We start from the raw sequence: 7,257 nt of genomic DNA, 5'->3' as shown, positions 1-7,257 counted from the left end.
TTTACTTTACTTTGCCTTCATAGAGAGGCAGGAGCGGGTCTAAACTCCATGCCACTCTTATTTTCCCTTTATGAGGCTGGTTTTTCTGAGTATCAGAACAACATGGCCTTCTCATAAGTAGCTGGCTCACTTGGATCTGGTGGACACAGGGACCGCTAAAGGGGACCGTAGCTTCCTCTCTGCTCCAGCCAGTGGGAATTCAGAGCCGGGTCTGTGGTTTGCCTCAGCAGCCATGCAGACCTCCCTGCACCAGCCTTTACTATTAACACATGGTGGCAGTAAATAGCTGACTCCGTGTCTGTTGCAGCTGACGTCCACCGGCCGTGTGGTTAGTTTGCGATAGTGAGTCTCCAAAACCACCGTCAGCCGTGAAGTGACCTTGCATTCTCACTCACACCCTGGTTCATCTCACCCGGGGAAAGGGTTTGGCCACCACTGTCATGCTGGTCATGAGACCTTGTTTCTCCTTTCATGCCCTGGTCCAATTGTGGACACTTCATCATTCACTGACTTGGTCTCGCTTGAGACAGGCCAGACATTCTGAAAGAGTCCATCACATTCTGGGGGGGAACAGAACAGAAGTAAGTGTCGCAAGTAGGAGTCTAGGCTATCTGGGTTGGAAAATGCAGGCTGGGATCTGTGAAGGCTGGGCTGTGCCCTGAACACAGGCCTTTCCCGTGGCTCCCGATAGCCCAGGGGTCGGAGTGAGAACAGCCTAGCCTGGGTTCCCCCATCCTCATCTGCTCACTGGCAGATGTGTCTGCTAACAAGGAACTGCCCAAAACCTCGGGCTCTTCAAAGTTCAGACCACAGGAGAACCTTGAGTCCCTTCTCCTGGGCCTCCTTTTTGAGAATCCAGTGCCTTCTGAGGTTATCAGCGGCAGGAGATGCCTCCCCCTCCAGGGAGCTCTCTTCGGAGGACTGTGAGGCACTGCACCTTCCTTTCAGCTTGTGGGGTTCCATCCGTGGTCCTTGAAGAACCAGACTTGAGACTCGCTTAGCGATAGAAATGACAGGACTGATTCCAGGGCAGGGCCGGGGGGAGGAACAGGGGAAATTGAATGTGACCTCAAACACCTAGGTGGGTTCTGGGTCTGTTACTAAAATTGGGAGCCTGGGAGGTACCTGCCAGGAATCGAACTCTAGAGTAAATGGTGGACATGAGGCATTTTTAAGATTCCAATTGTCATCCAAGTTAGGACCTCAAAAAGGTACTCGGTTCTATGGCCCTGGGGCTCAGGTGAAGGAGCCGGACCACAGATACACGTTGGGAGTCGTCATTCTTAGCTGGTGTTCACAGCCGTGCAGGTGGATGAGCTCATCTCGAGAGGTGCAGACTGAGGCTGAAGCGGGGCAGGGCTGTGCCTGGGTTGGAGGAAAGCCCAGACCATGCAGCTTTGGTGTGTAAGTCAGTGGCGTTTGGGATTTTCAGAGCAATGGCATTTATCCTTAAGGGTCCTGGGGGTGGGCAGGGCCACCCAGGAAGAAATCTGAAGGGAGGGTTGTGGCCACACGTGCGCGTCTTGGGATGATGCAGGGGCTGCATGGTCCTGGAGGGGAACCTCCTCGGAAGCTGGAGTCGGAGTGGGGAGTGGGGAGAATGTAGTCACACTCACCTGTGAGGGAGGGACAGAGGCCTAGGGAGTCTCCACCCTAGTGGACTCTCTTTCCCAACAACAAAAGGCCAGTAGACAGAAGATTTGAAGTGAGAAGGGACGGGCGCTGGGAGAGGAGCCAAAATGGAGAATGGTGGTTGGACATTTCTGGAATAGTCTCCCTGCAAAATAGAGTTAAAAAAACTCAGACTCTTAAGAATATTGATAGTGACGTTGGAGGAGATAGTTCTTTTCTGGCCTCCTAAAGGTAAGGCATGTATCCAGGAATACACAGAAGAATCGGGCAGTCTGGTCCGGGGGCTTGACCCTTACCAGGGGGAACAATGCAAGTTTAAAGGGGAAGAAGGTCAGCGGAGGGAAACTAGCCAGGCCTCGTGTCAGGTACCAATCGGCCGCCCTACTTGCGTGTTACATTCACATCCATGTCTCCCAGGTGGGCGGTGGCAGCCCCCTTTTGCAGATTGGGAAGCCTTCTCAGAGGGGTTAAGGATTTAGTCCGTTTAGCGGCTAGTCAATGCTGTAGCAGGATTCAAGCAGGGCCTTGTCAGACTTCAAGGGCATGTTCTATCTACTAATTCCGGTACCTCCCTGTTGTACCTGGATTGGTGAATTGGGTCAGTTTTGGAGCCGTTCACAAAAAGTACGATTTAAGTGCCTCAGGACTGTTCCACAAAGCTCAGTGTTCTTTAATGGTTCAGAAGCACCGCAGTGATTTTCGCCCCACAGAGGTAAGGTCTTACTCCTTTGACGCTGACGTGGTTGCAAATGACGTACAGGTGCAAAACCAGACTTAGCAGCTTCTGAAGGGAAACTCTCCAGTTCTCCCTTGATAGGCTTTCGTCCACGGGATGTAACCTGCTGCAGCGTAGATCTGAGCTTTCCGTATGGAGTGAGGGTTTGATATCCAAATTTAGCAAAGAAGGGTCAGAAGGAGAAAATCGATGTTAACAATTTATTTTGGGGTTTCATTAGACAAGATGCACTATCGCTTAATGGCCCCTATAACGTATGTAATTGAGTACAGAACATTGCATTCCTTACTTTCTAATGAGAGCTGTCTTGCAACGTAAGGTTGTCTGCTTTAGAACTTCAGCTCAGGCAGTAGGGCCCCTGTCATTGTTTTGGTGTGATTGTATTTACACAGTGCATGTAATCTGGGCTTCCTCAGCCCCAAACACTCCAGTGAAGAATCATAGGCTGTAGCCATCACTTAGTTATACAAATACTTCTACAACTATATGATACAAAAAAAAAAAAAAAAAAAGAGAGAGAGAGAGAGAGAGAGATTGCCTTTATCAAAGTTCCTTTGATTTTAACTGCAAACTGTTGTTGAGCAGCTATGGTTTCCTTTGGATATGAATATGTACATTTCTTTGCATGTAACTTGGATTTTAGACTAGAACACCAACCTCTTGCTTTCCAAGATCCAGAAAAATCATAGCCAAATGACATACATATTAAACATTTTATTCTTTTCTTCTGAGACAGAATCCTTGAATCTGGGACTTGGGCTGTGATTTTGCTTTTTGCTCGTCCCACACCTCTTGTCTCACTCCTTTTTCCCACGTGGCCTCCAAGACTTCATGGTCTCCGAGGAGCAAGTGGACAAACAGTTGGTCGCCAAGCAGTCCTGCTGTAGAGGGAGCCCAGCCAAGAGCTAAAGAACATCATCAGAGAGGGCTTTCTTGAAGAAATGGGCTCTACATTCAGTTATGAGGACAGAGTAAGAGTTAGCCAGGAGAAGGAATCAAGAGGGTGACTCAGGTGGCAGGAGCAGCCCGGGTAGAGGCCTGGAGGCTTTTGGGGTGGGGACTCGGGGAGAGTGCACAGTTTGGTCCAGGGTGGAGGGTCCCCCTGCTTGGGAGGACCCTGGAGTGGGCCTAGGGTTGGAGGGCTTTGGAGGAGCTTGGTTTTTTACTACAACTGACACAGAAGAGGCAGTGAAGGGTGTCAGCAGAAATTGACCCTCAGGAGAGGTACTCATGGTTTTGCTTCTGATGTTCTACAGAAAGAAGGGGTCGGGGTGGGCGAGAGCAGCTCTGCCAGTCCCTTTGAGACCCACCCCTTCATTCATTTATTCATAACACATGCAATTCTGAGTGTCCAGGGGAGAGAGGGTGGACTCACAGTAGTAAGCAAAATGTATTGCTTCTTGAGAGCTTAGCAGTGTCAGAAGTTGTCTTAGCGTAGAATGTTCTAGGAACACAGCAGGGGCACCTAACCCAAAGTGCAGAGGTTCGAGGGAAGGAAGACTTCCTTGACAAACCGTCAAAATGAGCCTGGATGCAATTGGGAAGTAGCAGCAAGTCAGGGGGCACCTGAGGTCATTGGGGACCTGTGTACTGAAGTGAGGCTGGGCGAGCAGGGTCGGAGGTGGGGCTAGAACTCTACCAGGAAGCCTCTGAAGGGTTTGAAGTGGGGGTGATGTAATCAAATATGCGCTTTGGGAAGGCTGTTCTGGCTCTGAGTGTGTGTGTGTGTTTGTGTGTGAAGCGGGGAAGAGGGGGAGAATGCCACCAACTGGGAGGGTCATTAGAAGACCATTGACAGGCTGGGGTGCCACCAGTGGGAGAGGGGCGTCGGGGCTGCTTGGGGACGGCAGGGGCAGTGTGGATGCCGGATTTCCTCATGGGGAGGGCTTATTAACGGGGACCCCCTAGCGGCACCTTGTGTCTGGAAGAAAACGGATGCAGCCAGGTCGACTTTTCTCTTCTTCCCTGCCTTGTGTGATGATCTTATCTCAGCCAACATTTGGAACAGAAGAGCTAAGTTTCAGGGTAGCCCAGGACTTTGTTGAGCTCGTTCTAGTGAGATCTGCATGTTCACATAGCAAGAAACGTCCCGTCTTTTGGATTTCCATAGGGGTATTTATTCTTGATAAAGATTGCTTTCTTGGTGAGAGGAAATTTAATACAGCTGCTGTGTTTCTCAAAAAAAATCTTATCTATTAAAAAATTTAATATTCAAAAGAATAGCAAAATTTAAAATGATAAAGTAAGGCTTTGGTGTAGTTTCTTTGGTTTCTGAATTAATGTAGAGTTAGAGCCTTTGCATTACTTAAATAGCACATCCTTGTCAGTATTTAAAGAGCTGTTAGTGAGCGCCCCAGGCCCCACTTCTCAAAGCATCATTAAATCTTTCTCTGAAATAGTGAAGTCATAAAGGTCTTGTTGGCAGAAGCCAAACAGTTGGTTTATAATTTGCAGCATAGCACCCTTTATAAAATAATAATAGGTTCAAAATTAAGAAAGTGGAAGATAATTGATTTTTTAAAGTGGAAACATAATCTTTCTTGTGTTAATGATGCAACTGGAAATTTCGAAAAGAAAAATCCTACTGTAATATCATCTATGTGGAATACATATATGTCTATCACGTTTGCAATGTAACTGCGCAGTGGTTTTTGAAGTCAGGACCATTCCAGCTGAGATACTGGCAGTGAAGGTTGCTGGTTTTCAATGGAAGACCCTAAATTTGCGTTCTTAGCTTTATCCTTTTCTTTTCTGTTCTCTCTCTCTCTATTTTTTTTTTTTTTTTGTAGTGAGAAGGCTCAGTAGTGCTTTGCCAGCATGATTATGGGGCAATTTGGGGGCAGATATCGTGCACAAGCAGTGAGATATTTCCATGCATTTTACTTTCCGGACATCACCATGGAACATGTGGGGGTTTGTGCCTGCAGGCCGGGATGCTGCAGGACTCCCTGGTCCATCACCGTTATGTCTTGGAGCTGCTCCAGTCAGTGAATGACTTTCTGTGGCTTGGAGGTAAGGTGATCTGATGCAGATGATCAGATGTGTAACTAAGTGCTGTTACTTGAAATAGAAAACCTATCAAAAATGGGTCTAAAATACAGGATGAAGGAGGAGAATTGGCTGAGCTGCTTGCATGGGGAATATTCTCAGGTGACTCCCTCATTGGGTCTCCTGTCACTCCCCACCCCCCCAGCCCTGCACGGCAGTCATGCTGAAGCAAGCATGCACTTTCTCAGAAACGTGCTGAATTTCCTTGTGCCTCTGTTTGTTGGCTTTTTTTTTTTTTTGAAAGCACATCTTGCCCTTTGCTTAAATGCCATCCCTGCCTAGTCACCTCTTACACTCATTCGTCTGGACCTCGTCCATACATAGCTGCTGAATGGATGAACAGAATGTAGTATCTCCATGTAGTTGTACATTATTCAGACGTAAGAGTGAATAAAAAAGGAAAAATAAATAAAGGGGAATATGAAAAATGCCACCTGCTCTTGGAAGTCCACCCTGACTGCTCAACCCGCCCTTTTCCCTTTGAAACCCAATCACTTATGCTCCTCTCTACTCTTTTTGATAGTACTTACCACCTTCTAATAAACTTTAAAACTTTCAAAAAAAAAAAAAGAGAGATGCTCATACCACTTCAACATGGACGAGCCTTGATAACAGCACGTTAAGTGAAAGGAAGCAGACACAAACGGCCACATATTGTTGACTTCAGTGATCTGAAATGCTCAGAATAGGCACATGCAGATGCAGAGAGCAGGTAATGGTTTCAATGGGCTGGGTGGAGGGGGGTTGGGGTGTGACGGCTAGTGACAGGGGTGTTCTTATGGGGTGATGAAGTGTTCTGGAAATAGATGGTGGTGAGGGCTGTACAACCGTGAGTGTGCAGAAGACTGCTGAGCGCTGTCTCTGGGAGTGCCTGTGGTTGGGGGCGGATTTATTTTGTTCTCATCCGTGAAGAGTCATCTTCTGCTGAGGCCATTCTACTCCTGGAGTGGTGAGGCTCAGAGACTTTGCAGAGTCATGTGTTATTTTCCCACTTGCTGAGTGTAAGCAAAAAAGGTTTAAGCCTGAGAAAGTGCTCCATCTGCAGAAATGTCTTTCAGTTTTGCATGGTGTAAAAATCTTGAGAGATTTTTAATCGTTGAAGACAGCCTGTGGGGGGAAACAGCCCGTGAATCCTGGGTGACACTGGGAAGAGCCGCGATTCCATCCCTGACATGGGTGGGGATTTCACCCCCGTTCAGGCAGTGAAGGGCCCAGACCCGTGAGCGGAGTTGACAATCGTGAATATTTACGTGTATCCGCTGCTTCATCTTGGATATTAATTTCAAGCTGAGTCAGTTTGTGGCGGCAGCCTCATCCTACATCAGGAATCTATAGTATCTGCTCTTTGAGGTGAAGACCTGACAGACTTGATTATTTAACAGTCTCCCTTGAATTGATATGTCAGATTCCTTTGTCAATAGTAAAACAGCAGAAATATAGACGTCCTTTAATGCCGATGTGACCTGGAGCAGGTTTAGTCTCTGTGCCTCAGTGGCCTTATCTTCGGGGTGGGGAAGATGATAACAGTGCTTCCCTCAGAGGGGCTGGTGAGGGGAGAGTGAGGAGCACAAAGGGAGGACTTACAGGATATGCTCATGAATGACAAAATTTAGTACTATCAGCCTGGTGAGGCCTCAGGGGCAGAGATGGCCGAACAGAGAGGTCCTAGCCGGAGCTCGATCCGTGTTGGCAGCTGTTATGATCAGTATCACCACTGTGGGTTATCAGGCTGTTTTAAGACTTGGTAATAGGAATTCATGAATAATGTTAAAAGATTAGACAACTCAGATCCGGTTTACATAGTTCTCAAGATTTCCTATGAGAAATGGATATTTTTCCCC

The 7,257-nt window shown here is 47.6% G+C and overlaps 1 protein-coding gene across 1 annotated transcript in view; it reads left to right on the top strand.

The window, feature by feature from the left end:
• The first annotated feature begins 4,574 nt into the window (after positions 1–4,574).
• LOC141577999 (trafficking protein particle complex subunit 9-like) overlaps positions 4,575–7,257 on the top strand; it is a 110,527-nt gene continuing 107,844 nt past the window's right edge. The window contains exons 1-2 of the mRNA XM_074366433.1: positions 4,575–5,380; positions 5,940–6,128. The gene's annotated coding sequence lies outside the window, so the exon portion shown is untranslated. The remainder of the gene's footprint in view (positions 5,381–5,939; positions 6,129–7,257) is intronic.

This window comes from Camelus bactrianus, chromosome 6 (assembly GCF_048773025.1).
Source record: "Camelus bactrianus isolate YW-2024 breed Bactrian camel chromosome 6, ASM4877302v1, whole genome shotgun sequence".
In the NCBI taxonomy this organism is placed as follows: domain Eukaryota; kingdom Metazoa; phylum Chordata; class Mammalia; order Artiodactyla; family Camelidae; genus Camelus; species Camelus bactrianus.
The sequence above is the reverse complement of the archived record's forward strand: the minus strand, read 5'-3'. Positions and strand labels throughout refer to the sequence as shown.